We start from the raw sequence: 18,167 nt of genomic DNA on the forward strand, positions 1-18,167 counted from the left end.
TGTTGACACACAAGGTACAACTCATTGCAAAGATTGATCCACTCAAGTATTTACTCAGCAAAGAAGCATTGACAGGTCACTTGGCCAAGTGGGTGACGATTTTAAGTGAATTTGACATCGAGTATGTAGACCGTAAAGCTATCAAAGGTCAAGTTATTGCAGATCAGTTGGCCGATGCACCACTCATAGGCGATCATCCTCTCATTTCCAATTTTCCAGATGAAGAGATATTCATGATCACAACAACACAATCATGGAAATTATACTTTGATGGTTCGTACACTAGGCATGGCTTGGGGGCAGGCATTCTATTTATCACACCTCAAGGTGATAGCATCCCGAAGTCTTACAGACTCACATTTCCATGCACCAACAACATAGCAGAGTATGAGGCCTTGATCACAAGACTCAGGCTAGTCGTACAATGGAAGTTACAAGAGCTACAAGTATATGGTGACTCACAACTGGTCATTCGACAAGCAACTGATGAATATCAGACCAAAGATGATAAACTCATGCCCTATAAGCAAATGGTGGACACTCTAAAGACATAATTTACTACAATTATCTTTGAGCAGATACCCAGATATCAGAATCAAGCTGCTGACGCCATGGCTACCATCGCATCTCTCCTAGATCTTCCACAAAATTCAACACACTATGAGTTCTTGGTCGAACAGCTTTGGATCCCCGCTTATGATATCCCCGAATCCGAAACGATATGTCGCCTTGTCGGTTCTGAATCCCCATGGTACGATGAATTTTACACCTATCTTCGCAATCACACCCTTCCTCCCAACCAATCAAATAACCAACGTAAAACCTTCATTCGTCAAACTGCTCGATATACCATTATTGCCGAAACCCTATACCGACGCGGTCTTAATGGTACTCTCCTTCGATGTCTGGAACAAGATGAGATAACAAAGGCTTTGGAAGAGGTACATGAAGGAATTTGCGGGACTCACTCAAGTGGTCCGTCACTAGCCAAGAAACTCCTGCACAATGGATACTATTGGCCATCTATGGAAAAAGACTCCTACTACTTTGTCAGAAAGTGCAAGAAATGTCAAGTTCATGGCGACTTGATACATGCACCAACACAGGAACTACAACCAATCACAACACCATGGCCTTTTTGTCAATGGGGCCTTGACCTTGTGGGTAAAATCCATCCCTCTTCATCCAATGGCCACAAATTCATTATTACCACCACCGAATATTTCACAAAGTGGATCAAAGTTGTTCCACTTACCCAAGTCACCGGCAAGCAGATCGCCTCATTCATCCTTAATTACATCATCTGCCGGTATGGTGTACCCATGTCCATCATCACAGATAACGGTCTTCCTTTCAAAAATCAGGATGTCCGTGAACTTTGTGAGAAATTTCATATCCAACACCGCTTTTCCACTCCCTACTACCCACAAGGCAATGGTCAGGCTGAAGCATCCAATAAAAACATATTGAGGATCCTAAAGAAGACAGTCAATGATACCGGCCATGATTGGCATGTTCAACTAAATCCAGCACTATGGGCATATCGAACTAGCATTCGAACCCCTACAGGCACAACTCCCTACTCATTGGTCTATGGTGTCGAAGCTATCTTGCCTATTGAGGTCGAGATACCATCATTACGAGTTTCCTTGCATAATCTGATAGATGACGAAGCATACAGAGTATCCCGTCTTCAGGACTTAGAGTTACTTGATGAGAAGCGACAAGCTGCATACAATCACCTCAAAGCCTATCAGCGGCGCATGAGTAGAAGCTACAACCACCGAGTTAGATCTCGTACATTTGAGGTAGGTGATCTTGTTCTACGAGAGAATCCTCACAACCAACCAAATAGAGAACATCAGGGCAAGTTTGAATCAAACTGGCTAGGCCCATATGTTGTCACTGCTGTATTCGGGTCCGGGGCATATCAGTTGGCTACATCAGAAGGAGAACCGCTTGCAGATCCAATCAACAGCATGCACCTCAAACGGTTTTATACCTAAGCTGAACAGAGCATCAGGCTCCCCTGCATACCAGAAAATACCAAAAACATTCAGAAAAATGTCCTGAAGAAAATACAAAAACATTCAAAAAAAGTAAAGAAAAGTCATGCATCCAAACGGTGAACAACCACTCCGGTGGCACCTTGGGTAAGTACGATGGTGAAAACCTGGCAAACAGGCGCCACTCGTAAAGGCTATGGCTCCATTGTCTTTCAGACTTGTTGCGATCACATCTACTTCATACACACATCCATCCATCCGAAACCATGGCTTGTTATTCAACTGCAATTAAGAAAATACTCCATGCGTCTTGCATCCCGCTTTTTTTTCATAGTCATGTCTAAAAGCTGGGGGCAATGCCCTTAACCTATTGATGGAAGTGGATTCTACATTGTCTTATGATTCATTAAAGTTCTTTATTCAAGCAATCATCAAAATACCAAAAACATTGGAAAATGTCTCAACAAAAATACCAAAAACATTCAAAATAATTCAAAATCCAAAAACATCGGCAAACCATTGAAAAAAAAAAATCCAACAAAAACATGGCAACACTTTGTACATACTCATCCATGCAGATACCAAAACAAGCATTGACAAACTACTCACACAATGACCATTTACCAATCGACCACACAATCAACATCAACACTCAAAAACTGTCTTCAATAGGGATGCATCCTTCCTTACCAAAACGAAGACAAAGAGTGACGTTTTCTTTGACAAGAAAATTATGTTAAGCTATCAAGTAGTTGGTTGATTTGTGAGTACAATCATTCGTTTATCTGTATCGGGATCTTTCAGCATTATTTGTGTATCTTCGACGCATTATTTCCGATGAAGTTTTGGGGCATGTACTAATGGTGTCTACGTGGGAAGTTCACTAAGTTACGTGATCATATAAAAAATGCAGTCGTAGATCACTATGGCTTGCTGACTACAATGTATACCTCGACCATATGGGTATGAACCATTACCAAGGATCCTTATTCTTTATTCTTTATGTATATATTGTTTGTTTGTAGGTACAATGCTCTTTCTTTGGTTCCTCCTACCTCATCCAAACTGGATAAAGGTTTTTATCTCTTAGTACGGTATGTACTTGTCTCAGGATATGATCAGCATAAGATCAAGGAGGACGATCCAAGTCATGCATGAACAGAGATAATCCTTGTCTGTTCCGCAAGCAATACTCTGGTCGACTTGACCCTTATATCAAGTCATTTGTATTAACTTGCTATATAAAATCCATGTAAGGAATACTCAAGTCATCTTGAATCATTATGTCAAGATGCTTGTATTCTCTTCCAACATTTTAAAGCTCAATGATGAAAATAGAGCACTATGGATCATCACTTCATCTCATCTGTTTATATATTGCATTCCATTGCATATCACCCATCCATTCACTCATTCATATATAGGATTTATATGCAAAATGTGAAAATTAAGCTGGTCTTGGATACAATCACGACCAAGTACTCTGATACATCATCAGTGCATCATGCAAAGTCTTAAAAATACCTTGCATTCCTCATGGTCATATTATCATTACATTTAGTTGCATCTTGCATTAAGAAACATTCATGTCATTTTTAAACTTAACATTGCATATAGTTCATTTTTGACATTAGTTTTCATTAAATCATTTGCATCACTCATAAAATAATTAGATTCATTCGTGGGATTAAATTGTCTTTGATTATATTAAGTCCTTTACTAGGCATTCATATAGTGTCGATTATCCATCATCATTTTATCATCCTTTATCATTTATTATTGTATACACTCATTTATCCATTTAGTGAGAAAGTGCATTCATTCATCCATTAACTAAGTATCTTATTATGCTCATTTTAGGATTCATTCACATTGCATTCATTATCCTCTTTTTAATTGCATTAAGGTGCAGTTATTAAAACATTAGTTATAGTAACATCACATTATCATTTGTACTTAAATCATATTTACGCATTTAGAATCATAAATCCATTTGTTTCCAAACATTGGTTCATACCATTTTATATATCTCCATTTTACATACGCATTCATTTAGGCATTATCATATAAACATTTGTACTTTACATTTTGTTTATCTATATTGCATTTATTTAAAACATCTAGATGCATATTCATCCATAAACATCATTCATTCGACCATTACATTAACATCATCACATAAATCATATCATCATTATATTTGAAAAAGGAAACACCAAAATCCTGTTCATAAGTCATCATAAGCATACATCATGATCATGGCATTACATACATAAAGCATTACATCAAAAATCAAACAAATCATACATATATAAACCTGCATTCATATGTCAGTATCCAACATCGTACATCATCAAAACATACATATAAGAAACATCTCATCAATGCATACATATACACATATCCATCTAAGCAATAAACTCATCATCTTGCATAAACATCCATATAAATCAACTGCATATCATCAAAATATGGGATCTCCTCATATATCTCATCTCATATATCAGAGTACAATGAAGTCTACAAAATCGGCTACTAAGAGCCATCCAAGATAAAATCCAAAAAATACACAATGATACAAATACATATATGCATGAAAGCTCTCTCAAATACCACTCTGGCCAGATGCTGTCCCAACACCTCCACCTGCTCCACCACTAGTGCCGGCACCCCCTGCTCCATCTCTCCGTGGAGGCCTCATCGAACCACCACTCCCTCCTGCATCCCCTGATCTCTCCCTCCTCAAAGGACCCATCACACCCCCACTGCTCTGCACCCTCTGCGACCGCTCTGATCTAGCCTGCCACATCTGAGAATAACTGAGAGCTCGCTGACTCACTGGCACCACCTGCTCATATAAACCCCGTCAGTACTCTATCTCAGCCTATGCTCATCGCATCTCCCTCATCACCTCCCCTGTAGGCCCCTGTGCTCCTACTCCAATCCGGACTCTCTCCTGCAGCTCCGCCAATCTCTCCACTACAGTATCCCTCTCTTGCAGCACCACCATCAGCTTTGACTCCCGTGCACATCCCTAGCTGCCACCTCCGCCTCCAAATCCTCTATCCGAGTCTGCAAGCGTACTATCATATGATCCCGCAGATCTCCAGTAGCTCCCTCCTCGGTATCCATAGCTGCATCTCCTCCACCACCCTCTCCAGTAGTCCCCTCCCCTCTGTCCATCGGGATCTCTCTCTCCATCCCCCTCCCACTCAGCTGAACTCCTCCTGGTATCAATGGTCCCTGTGATATCTATAGAGGCAGTCCACCTCTCCCTCTCCGCAGACTCCGCATCCCCAATCCTCCTCCACCTCCTCCACCTCCTCCATCTCCTCTACCACCTCTCCCTCTCCACTGACTCTGCATCCCCAATCCTCCTCCACCTCCTCCATCTCCTCTACCACCTCCTCCACCTCCTCCACCTCCTCTACCACCTCTCCCTCTCCGCTGACTCCGCATCCCCAATCCTCCTCCACCTCCTCCATCTCCTCTACCACCTCCTCCATCTCCACCTCCTCCACCTCCTCCTCCACATCCTGCCCTCCTCCATCTTCGTCCCCTCTCATCCTCAAAAGCTGGGATCGGCTCTGCTAGATCCGATATCCGTGGGATCGGGTGTGCTACCCGGTACTGCGTATACTCATCTGTCACCCCTGCATCAACAACCCTCGATCGTATGTCCCATGGTCTCGCCTGCAATGTCCGGAACTCTGCCAGTGCCTGATCATACGGTAGCACTGGACCCCATGCATACCTCTCCCGAATAACTCGCGCATACTCCCCTGATCCGCTGGGCAGTCCCTGCTGCCGTCCAAACTGCCTCATCACTCATCCGGGCACCTGTCTCTCCACATGGTAGGAGGTCCTCCCAATGAGGAATCGAGTCATAAACACATAAGGCAGTGCCTCTGTGTCATCATCCCATGGCTCACACTCCAAGTATGGCCGCCATATCACTGCATCCAGGTCATCCAATGCCCGCCGCCACCACTCTAACTTTCCCAAGTGGGGCTAACTCATCATGCCGCTGTACATAAACATGTACGGCTGATCTACTGCACAGAATCTAAGACTCACCAGTCGAGTCACTGGTAGGTGCTCCCAAGCCCAAATATGCAGCAGCATCATGCCCACTGCTAAGGAACCCCTCCCCCGGTAAAACACCTCATGAAGCTCCTGGTACATGTGCGCCAGCACGCACGGCCCCCATGCAAATCGGGTCCCCTTGGTCATCATCATCTCGATAACCTGTCCCCATCCGATAGCCAAACCATGTGATCGCCTGTCTGGACATAGAAGTCCTCCCACAATCCCTGACAAAATTGCTGGAAGAGGCTCCTATAGTGCTGCTATATCCTCCCACACGATCAAGCCATCATCAATAAAAACATCCTCATCAAAAATCCTCTACACTGAAAGAGTCCCCCAGGATCTGTCGTATGTGACCAGCTCCCCTCGAATCGGAATCTGCAGGATGCGCCACACATTCTCCAAGGTCACTGTCATCTCCCCCTGTGCCAAATGGAAGGTGCACGTCTCGCTGTGCCACCACTCTGCTAGTGTTGTGATCAAACCGTGATTCATACGAATCACGGGCATATGCATCACCTCATATAGTCCCGTCGAGGCAATACAATCAATCTCCGCCTATGTCAATCAGTCCCGCAGCCCCTGTGTCGCAGGATGGCGCTCCCGTAACTGCAACATGCGCAGCTCCTCCTGCACATGGCCATTCATCAATCACCATCAGTTGTTTTGTTTTCAAACTTTCTTAAGTTTAAACCTAGACTATCAATAGATACTTTGATCAAGTATCTTCGGGTCTCAACAGGTAAGCAATCATGGCCACCTAGACTTCAACGGGCATTTATCCTAACAAATGACCTAAGTCTCATCAAGCTGCTATGGTTCAAAACAACTCCCACTTCACATCGCCAACCATCAATCATTGGCATTGGGAGATTAGTCTTCATCCACATTGGGGCATCTCTTTATCCTAAGGCAAAAGCGCTATTTTACCAACAACAGCGCTAGTTTCTCAACAATAGCGCTACAACCCTAACAAAAGTGTTCAATCAGCTATACAAAAGCGCTCAAACCACAACAGCGCTAAAAACACTATGCAATAGCGCTACTTTATCTCAATAGCGCTCAATTAAGCCCACAATAGCGCTACTTAATCAATAGCGCCCAAAATTGCATACAATAGCGCTACTACAAGACAAAAGCACTCAAACAATGGGTCAATAGCGCCATTGCGGCGCAGTAGCGCTAATTCATGGAGCAAAAGCGTCAAAACCATAGTTCCAGCGCTCTTGCTCGGACTTGACTTGGACTCAGCTAAAAACCTAGCAAAAATGCATAAAAATTAAAATTTTGAATTTGTGTACCGCTGGTCCGTAGTCGTCTGGGCGCTGGAACCGTCAAACTCGCTTAAATCGGTGCTCGGTGATCGGAATCGGCATCCTGACTGCTACTCGCTCCTCCAAATGTCCCTATCAAAGCTCTGATTTTCAACTGGTCGCGGTCACAAATGATCCTATTTTCGCCCCTTTCACCCCATTTATACCCTTCGTCGTCACCATACCTTCCCCCCGCTCACCGCCGTGGTCCCTGTGAACTTCCCGTGCCCCCCATTTCTCCATTTTATCCCCGATTTTTTCTATTTTTCACCAGTATAACTACCTCCTTCTCTTCTACCACCCTGCCCATTTTCATTCTTTTTTGAGAGATCGCCCGATTTTTCTTTGAAAAATCGGCCCATCTCTCGAGGGGGCATACCACCCATTAAATTTACATTTTATGGGGCATTTCTTCACACCAGTTTTTCTTTCTTTGAAACGACGCGATAAACCGCACTGTCTCAAAGAGGGGCAAATGTAGTCACACAAATCTGTCCATTTTAATTAAATGAATATTTTGTATTTATTTGACTAAAAATCCACTAGCCATCAGTTAATTAAATTAATATTTAATTAATTCATCCCCAAACATTCTTCTATTAATTAAATAAATTATTCAATTTATTTTAATTAATTTATTAAATAAAATTCAAATCAATTAAATAAATAAAATCTATTTATTTAATTAAAACCCCCTATTCCTCTTTTAAATAAATTAAATAAAACATTTATTTAAATCATTATCCTCCCCCCCACTTGCATTTTCCTACAAATGCAACTTGCACACATTTATTGAAATAAATTTATTTATTTTAAATAAAATTCTATTTTCCATCACCCACCAAATCCACTTGCAAAATCTAATCGCCTTCTAGATTCTTCTAACCCCTTCCTTATTAGCCTAATCCATCCCCTAATTATTGTCACATTCCTAAGCAAAATGGAGTCACTTCTCAAATACTCCAAAGTCTTTGAAAAGCATTTAATGCTTTGTGTGTTCAACAAATTAACCCCCAAAGTCTTCCAAGACCACTAATGGCTCTTACATAACCATTTATGGTTATTTCAAACTTGTCCCCCCAAACATTTATTGTTTTGACCATATTCATCCATTTCACATTTGCACAAGAGTTTATCCATTAAATAAAAGCTTTATTCTTTGAATAAAGAGTTTATTCTTTCAACCAACCTTGACTTTAACTTCCAAAGTCATGTCAAGCATTTAGTGTTTATTCTCTCCCCTCTCAACCTATCTCACATTGACACTTGTCATCCTGGGATTGGGTTGAAAGCCCTCACATGGATTTGAAATCGTTCAATCCTAACCCTTGTTGAAATTGCTCAATCTCAACCATCCATTGCTCCATTTTTCCTATAAATAGAGCTCATTCCTTCATAATCTAGATCCTGAAAACTTGTATGCATTTAAGCTATAGGCATTTTAAGAGAGTATTTTTAGCATAATTAACTAATATCTTGTCTTTTTGGATAAAATCAATCATTTTAGCATCAATAACATAGTATTAGCTTTTCATTTCACATTTGGAGCACAATACTACAATCTCAATCCTCCATAAGCATCCATAGTGCAAAAAGCTGCTGAGAGCTACACTATTTTGGAACTTAGAGAGGAGAGGAACAAGGGAGAAGAAACCAAGAGCATGTTAGGAGGCATTTGGAGATGCCTCATCCTATTTACCTTCCTAGTTAGACATTCTATCATACTTTTGGTATCTCTTTTGATATGCTTGTGTAGGAAAGTATTTTGTTTATGATTTATAACACTAACAACTTGGTTTTTCTTCTTATTTGTGTTTTGTTATCATTGACTAACCTTCCCTTTTTGCAGAGCATCAACTAGAACTCAAATCCATAAACTTGTCACACGATATGTCATTCTCTCCAATGTATTTTATAGTTGAGGCTATAATGGTCTCCTTCTTCAATGTCTCAACAAATTAGAGATCCCTATTGCCATTTAGGAGGCATATTCAAATTCTTGTGGGGGCGTTTTGGTGGTAAATCTTTGGTTCAAAAGATGATCCAAATAGGATACTACTAGAAAACCATGGAAAATTATTCCTTTGATTTTGTCAAAAAGTGTCATCAATGTCAACAATATTGTTGGTCCTTACAACCGGAATGCCAACTAGGTGACAAAAACTCAATTCGGGGATTGGAAATCCTTACTAAACAACTAGCTTTCCTATAGAAAAAGCTCATTTACTCATCAACCATGGACATAAACTTGAAACAGGCCAGCACAGTATGTGCACTAAGTTCATATTGCAACCATGTTCTATCCTACTGTAGGAAAGGAAATTCTCTAACATAAATACAAAAACATAATGAACTAATACTTAATCATAAATCAGAACTGAAAGTAACTTAAGTAATTTCTACCAAATGATAATGTTCTAGCAAATGAATAGGAACTACTCTACCCATTGTGGCTACAGGAACAGTCACAAGATTTATTTCCAGTGGCTGCAAGAATAGTCAAATATCGAAACAACAACTATTGCAAGATGGAAACTAACTGAAAAACACAAAGGGACTACTCACCAAGTGGGCCCCCTTGAGTGAGTATATCCAGAATTCTCAAACAACAACTGATAAGCTCAAGATAACATTAATTTTTTTATTTCAGAGTGACTTCCAAAATACATGTTTCTAAAAGTTGAGTATTACAAATTCTATGATCGTTCTATTTCCTCGAGAGGAGATAGAGACCTTTTATTTTTATGGAAACTTATAACATATTCCTAACTGATCAGCACATATTCCAACGGAATAGGCAAACGGGTTTATTATACTAAAAGAAGAAGTCAGTGTAGGAAAACAGAACAACATTTGTCCTACAGTTGAGAAGATATAGCATGACTTTCTTCCTAGATTTAAGCTCGACTAAGAATAGCTATAAATGTCTCATAAACCATGTTGATGAAGAAACGGTCAAGTGGCTTCGATTTTCTTCAATGCTGCTTTTATTTGACTAGGTCTGCATCGTGGCGGCATGCTTGATGTTCCTTCAAACCACCATCTTAGTCTTTCCTTCATCTTAGTCGACCCTGCATCATGATGTTAACGTGCGCAAAGAGCATGTGTATATACTAATGTTAACATAACATAAATTAAACCATACTTAAGATTGATTTAGATATTTTGCATAGATAAACCATTTAGAAACCATTATATGACAACCTTAAGTATCAAACAAATCAGTTCCAGAAATACTTAAAAAGGCATTAACTAGGAGAGTATCTCGATCCAAACATCATCTAAACACAAGACCTAGGCAGGAATACTATGACAAAACTTATCAAAATAGATCCATTATTTAGGCTCATCAAACATAACAATTTGGTTCATGCTCCTATCCATGAACTTAGAGCCCAGGCTATTCCTTGGCCATTTTCATTATGGGTTTGGATCTTATTGGCAATATTTCACCTCCTTCTCAAGGACGTACTTTCATCATCACAACTACAAATTACTTTACAAAATGGGTTGAAGTCATTCCTCTTCAATATATGTAACTGCTAAAGTAATTCAATTTAGTTCATCCTATATAATATCATTTCTTGATTTGGTATACTTTCCACTTTGATTTCTAACAATAATACCTCATTTAAGATCAAATATGTGAAGAGTTTTCTTGAGAAGTACCACATCCAATATTGATCTTCTACCCTGTACTATCCTCAATCAAATGGTCAAGCCAAATCTTCTAAAAATATAATTGAGAAAATCCTTTGTAAAACTATCAACAAACATGGTAAGGATTGACCTACTCAGTTATCTTATGCTTTATGGGCTTACCAAACTAGTCTCCGATAATCAATTTAGGATGAATAAATATATACCAAAATAATTAATTAAATTATCTTTTAATGTTAGTACTCAAAGGTAGTGACATTAATCCCAACAATAATAACATAGAAGGCAATGATTTTAGAGAAAAGATTGTCGATCTACCTACGATCCAAAGCGATCTATTTCCTTCAACAAGGTTAATACAATGAGAGTATTAGATCTCTCTTGTATAAAATTATCTCAATTGAAAAGATTTGGTAAATTCATTGTCAAACTACTAGGTAAGGAACAAAAACAATTCCTAAAATGTTTCCTGTTAAAATTTACTCTTGCGTCAAAATTACTTGATTTTTCATACTTGTTAATCAAAAGAAAAAAAAATCAGAGTGCATATTAAGGCAAAGCCCTTACCTAAGGGTCTTATCCAAATTATTCAATCAATTGATCAAGGAAAGTTGAATTCTTCAATATGACAACAAGCTTGATATCAAGTTCATGGTCATAATGCAAAGAACACAATTGTGCCTAGTGAAGAAAACAAATTATCTCACACAAATCTCTCTCACACCTTATACTTCATGTAGAAAGACTCGTGTAAACATGTGTATGGGAAAACTAAGATTGTAGAGTAACAAAAAGGGATTTCACCAATAATTCCCTACTTCCACGGGTCGATGGCTATATTTTTCAAAATTTGTAGTTGAACCTACACAATGATCTAGGCTAAAAAAATAGAAGCAAAACTTGCAAGTAAAATAGAGAAAAAATAGAGCTGAAACAAAGCTACAAACAAATCTACATTAAATGGAATTCTTGTATTTCAATTACAAAGCTTGCGTGAATTAAAAACAAGATTAATCATTGCATGAACAAAAATATTATGAAGGTAACATGGACTATTTAAAAGAAGGTGTAAAGAGTTAAATCACACTCCTCTTTAGTTAGCTTAGAATAAAATCAACATGCATAAGCACTATTCCATAAATCATGAGTAGAACAAAACAATAAGCAGTTAAATAAAAATTTGCATGTGCTAACACCCCACTTAAGTCTAACTAAGGAGATATGAACCTAATGAAAGGAAAGAGGAAAGAAAAGAGGAAAGAGGGAAAACCCAATGGAAACAAAACCCCCTCTCAAAATTTTACACTCTCTGCATGGTAGCTACTATGTTGTAGTGTCGTTTACCTAAAGAAGGTTTCATAGAAAGTGAAAATGAAAATAAGTGGTATGAAAGAACCAAGTATTCCCCCGAAAATGTGCAATCAATGCTAGGTGCTCGAAACTGGATGTAAAAGATGGTCCACGATCACCAAACACTGCTCCTCCCCTTAGGAAGAAACAAAACCAAATACAAAGTCAGGAATGATTCTCATTCTAGTTAGAAATTGGTTGGAAGTGAAATCCAAATGTATGGTGATGTATCTAAAAACTACTTAGTAGTCTCCATGTTGATACTGAAAGATGCCATAATCAAATAAGGTACTGTTGAAGATGACAATCTAGAATCGAATGAAGACCAATGTAGATCATAGTCCAAAGGCAAAGATGACCCCCCCAAATGCTACTCAAATGTTTGTAAGTCAATGCCAAAGTGTGACAAATGTGGATATGATAAATCAGGTACCATAAAAGATTCAAGTTTAGTGACCATGGATGTATGGTGATAGTTGGACCAATGTGAATCTAGTACTACCATGATAGAAGCAAATATAGGTAAAAAGAGAACAAGAGGGTCTGAAGATGCACCAATAACATCAAAAAAGGATGAATCAACTCCATAGTAGTTGGTAGAAAAAGGATATGAAGGTCCTCAATAGTGTCCTCCAAGTCATCACTGTGGGATTCTACAAACAATGAAGCAATATCTGTCAAATAGGAATCCCAATCAAGAAGACAAATAGATGGATTATCTTGCTTAACATGAACAAGAGTCTCAATCAATGAAGGTACAACAACTATCTCTGTAGGTGGAGAAGGAGCAACTTGAGATATTGATGCACTTTCAAATAAGAGTTGAAAAATATTATGTGAGAAATTAGGACACAATTCATGCCCATGTTGATTGCTCCCACAATATTTATATCTACAACTCTTATATACATGATTCAATCATCAAGATAATCTCCAAAATAGTACAAAAATAAAAACCCTCAAACATTCCATTCTAAAACAACTCTAATCTTTAGTACCTACAAATAAAAAATGTTTGCGCTTCTTCTTCCTAACTCCCAAGCTTTGATACTATGTAAAATTTGTAGTTGAACCTACATAATAATCTAGCTAAAAAAAGAGAACCAAAACTTTCAAGCAAAATAGAAAAATAACATAGTTGAAATAGAGCTAAAAATAGATCTACATTGAATGAAATTATTGTATTTTAATTACAGAGCTTGCATTAATTAAATACAAAATTAAAGAGGCAATGAGGATTGTTTAAAAGGAGGTGTAAATATTTAAATCACACTCCTCTTTAGTTATCTTGGAATAAAATCAGCATGCATAAGCACTATTTCATAAATCATGGGTAGAAAAGAACAATAAGTAGTCAAACAGAAAGTTGCATGCACTAACACTCCCCCTTAAGTATAACTAAGGAGATAAAAACCTAATGAAAGGAAAGAGAAAGGAAAATAGGAAAGAGGGAAAACCCAATAGGAACAAAACTCCCCATCAAAATTTACACTAACTCTGCATGGCAGCTACTATGTTGTAGTGTCCTTCACCTGAAGAAGGTATTGCAAAAAATGAAAATAAAAATAAGTGGTATGGAAGAACCCATTATTCCCCCACAATGTGCAATCAATGGTAGGTGCTCAAAATTGGATGTAGAATATTTTCCACAATCGTTGAACAATATTCCTCCCCTTATGAAGAAACAAAACCAAATGCAAAGTTAAGAATGTTTCCCATTCTAGATAGGAATTAGTTGGAAGTGGAATCCAAATGTATGATGATGTCTCTAAAAACTGCTTAGCAGTCTCCATGTTGATATTGAAAGTTATCATAATCAAATTAGGTACTTTTGAAGATGAAAATCTAGAATCTAATGAAGACCAAAGTAGATCACAGTCTTAAGACAAATACGACCCCTCTAAATGTTTCTCAAACGTCTCTAAGCCAATGCCAAAGTGTGAAAAACTCTAATTATAAGATAAATAAGGTACCATAGAAGATTGAGGTATAGTGACCATGGATGCATGGTGATAGCTGGACTAATGAGAATTTGGTATTGCCATGATAGAATCAAATATAGGCAAAGAGAGAACAAGAGGGTTTTAAGATGCACCAATAAGATCAAAATAAGATGAATGAAATCCATATGAGTTGTTAGAAAAGAGGATATGAAGGTCCTTAATGGTGTCCTCCAAATCAACAATGTAGGATTCTACAAACAATGAAGTAATACTTGTCAAATAGGAATTCCAATAAGGAAGACAAAGAGATGAATTATCTTGCTTAACATGAATAAGAGTCTCAATCAGTGAGGGTACAACAATTGTCTATGCAGGTAGAGGAGCAACTTTAGATATTGATGCACTCTCAAGTAAGAGTTGAAAAACATTTAAGTGAGAAACTAAACACAATTAGAATTTCCCATGTTGATTTCTCCCACAATATTTACATCTACAACCCTTATACATGATTCACTTTAAGATAATCTCCAAAATCGTACAAAAATAGAAACCCTCAATACAATAGATAATTCCATTGTAAAACAACTCTAATATTCAATACCTGCAAATAAAAAATATTTACGCTTCTTCTTCCTAACTCCTAGGCTCTAATACCATGTAAAATTTATAGTTGAACCTACACAATGATCTAGCTAGAGAAATAGAAGCAAAACTTGCAAGCAAAATAGTAAATAACATAGATTGCATGAATTAAATAGAAAATAAACCATCGCATGAACAACAAAATTACATAGGTAACAAGGACTGTTTAAAAGGAGGCATAAAGAGTTTAATCACACTCCTCTTTAGACAGCTTAGTATAAACTCAACATGCATAAGCACTATTCTATAAATCACGTGTAGAACAAAACAATAAGCAGTCAAATAGAAAGTTGTAGGCGCTAACATATTTAGCCTCCACAAAGGAGCACCAAAGGAGTTGGTCCTTATTCTCCTTTCCATTGTTATTAAATACTTCTTCCATGAACAAATTGCAACTAAACTCTTGAAATAAGATTCTCCAATTTCAAATTTCAAATGCAAGCTATAAGTAAATCATAGATAGAATAACAAAATATAATTACTAAATCCATTTTTTTAAATGTCATAATATTACATCTACAATTGTATTTTAAATAATATTATAATAGATATGAAAATAAAAGAGTTATGACAGAGAGGATTTCTCTTATAACTACTTACTAACAAAAAATAATAATATTATTATATTCAAACTTGTTTAATAAATTGATATTTATGTATTATTTTTTCTTTATTATCTCACAAACAATATTAATCTATGTTATGCACTAAAATTTTCCTAACATTCCCTCTTTAGTTATAACATGTAAGAAAATTTACTTCATAAACATTTGGCTTTGATCATTCATTTCCACAAATAATGTACATTCTTACATTAATGCACAAATTTTTGTATCAAACCTGTGGTGGTGAGAAAAACGCGATCAAGTGACTAGGACCTAATCCCACTTTTGCCAACACATTCGGAATACGAAAGAGCCTAGGAAGATAGATCACTTTGGTTACTTCTTGTGAGAAAGAGAGAGCCAAGGATTACCTCTTAGGGTTTCTATTCCTCTTGTTGCAAATGATGAGAGAAACTAGGGTTTGATTCATCAACTAGACTAAGAGATGAAGAATGAAGCATAAATGAACTTGAAATTGAACAAACTTGCAGATCTGAAACCGAGATACTGAAAGAATGAAAGAGTGAGGATTTTGGATGTGTACCTGATGCTGCAAACTAAGACACACTAACCGGGACCAGGGTGCCACGCCACTATCCCTGAGAATCTGACAGAGAGCTGCAACCGAAAGATTGCAAATCTGACGACCTGAAGCTACAACCTGTCAAATTTCACTGCAAAATAGAAGGACCATGGCGCCACACCACTATCCTGGGCGGGACCAGGGTGTCATACCCCTGTCCTTTATAGTTTTCTGCACTTTTGAGACTTCTGGGTGGTGTTGATGCCTTTTCCTAATCCAAAACTGCCTTCGGGTACCTGTTCCTACACCTGCAACTAAAAAGGAAGGGTTTGGGTGGCTATATAGGGTTTTGCCTCAATTAAACCCATGTGTTGGTGATTTCCACCTCCACAAATAGTCGATAATGTACTTAAAATGTGTGTGCTAGAACCTTGTGTATATGCAAGATCCCAAATGATAAGAAACTAGAGCTACCCAACGCATGAGAGTAAACCCTAAATGTAAATGTGAATGTAATTGACAATGCTTCAAACCAAATATGCTAAATGATCTAAAAAATGAAGGTAAATGTGCAAGTTGATGTAAAGAAGCTCATGCAAAGATACGAAAACAACATGAAATCATACCAAACCCCAAGGGAGAGATATTGCCACTAGATCTCCTATTACTCTTCAATGTCTTCAAGGCTTCTAATTGATGATGAATTCTTGATGAAATGTTGTTGAATGTTGTTGAAGGCTCCACATAGGCTTCTCTTTCACTACCTAGAAGGCTACTTGTGCTCCAAAAACCTACCCTTAGATTCTTAGAAAGATAAATAGATAGTTTCTCCTCCCCTTCAAATGAAGAAAATGAGCTCTTATGTATGAAACCCTAGATCTTAATTTTGACTTAATTTCATCTTTAGGATGACCTAGGAATTGAATTTCCCGTCAATATTTTGGGGTTAAGCATTATAATATCATAGAATTGTGCTCCCAAAATTTTGGGAAAAAAGTCGAGGACCATGTGCACTCCCGCCACGGTCTGACCAACTTTTCACCAAATTTTTAGGGTCATTAGATATGATGATATTAGAGCGAATCCCAAAGTTATAGCTGATTTCAAGGTGTTTTGATATGCGAAATCAGGCCTTAAAGGTCGAAGTAGGACATAATTAGGGTTTATGATTAAATGATTTATTGGAGGAATAAAATTAAAAGGGGCACACTTAGGGTAAAGGGCCCAATTTTATAATGTGGGGAGTGATGAAATATGACTTTAGATTTAATTAAATTAATTAATTGAATTCTTAAAGGGAAATTAGAAATGCAAGATGCAAAACACACTAAGGTGAGTGATAACCTAAGTGTGAAATTGTACCACCCTAGCAAGGGTGTACAATTTACGACACTACATTTAGCCCCCACTTTAGCGGTCATATGACACTACGTGCATATGCAAGCTAAAGTAAAGAAAAGTAAACATTCGTGAAAAAGGATATATCCACAAGTTGTTGGATGAAGCCCCCAACGGTATCTGTAGTACACAGTTAGGATCCGCACCCTACAAAAACACATATTAGATAAAATCACAAAATCACCTAAATTCTTACCAAGGAAGGTGACAAAAATTCAAGGGTAGCTATATGCCCCCCCTATTTCGGCTTGCTAATTTTTAGTGAGTTGAAATAGTGTATCATGTTTACCACATCGAATTGTGAAAGAAGATTGATGAAAAATTCTCACAAGAAGATTTGATATAAGATCAAAAACTAGGAGAATCATTTGGTAAGAAAGAGAACTAAGCCTCACTTCCAACACAACAAAGAGTGTGAGGATTTGAGAGTTGTCTAACACAAGATGAAATATTTAAATGGAAACAAATGCAAAGAGAAGGAAGAAGAGACAAAAAGCATGAATACACACTTTGGTAATCCATGAGAAGAGAAAACGAACCATGGACATCTCGCCCCCTAAAACTAGGTGATCCATGGAGAGAAGGACATGGAAAACTTCCCCCCATAGTGTCTAGGTGATCCATGTAAGGGAGGAGAA

The sequence above is a fragment of the Cryptomeria japonica genome, chromosome 2 (genome assembly GCF_030272615.1).
Source record: "Cryptomeria japonica chromosome 2, Sugi_1.0, whole genome shotgun sequence".
NCBI lineage: Eukaryota > Viridiplantae > Streptophyta > Pinopsida > Cupressales > Cupressaceae > Cryptomeria > Cryptomeria japonica.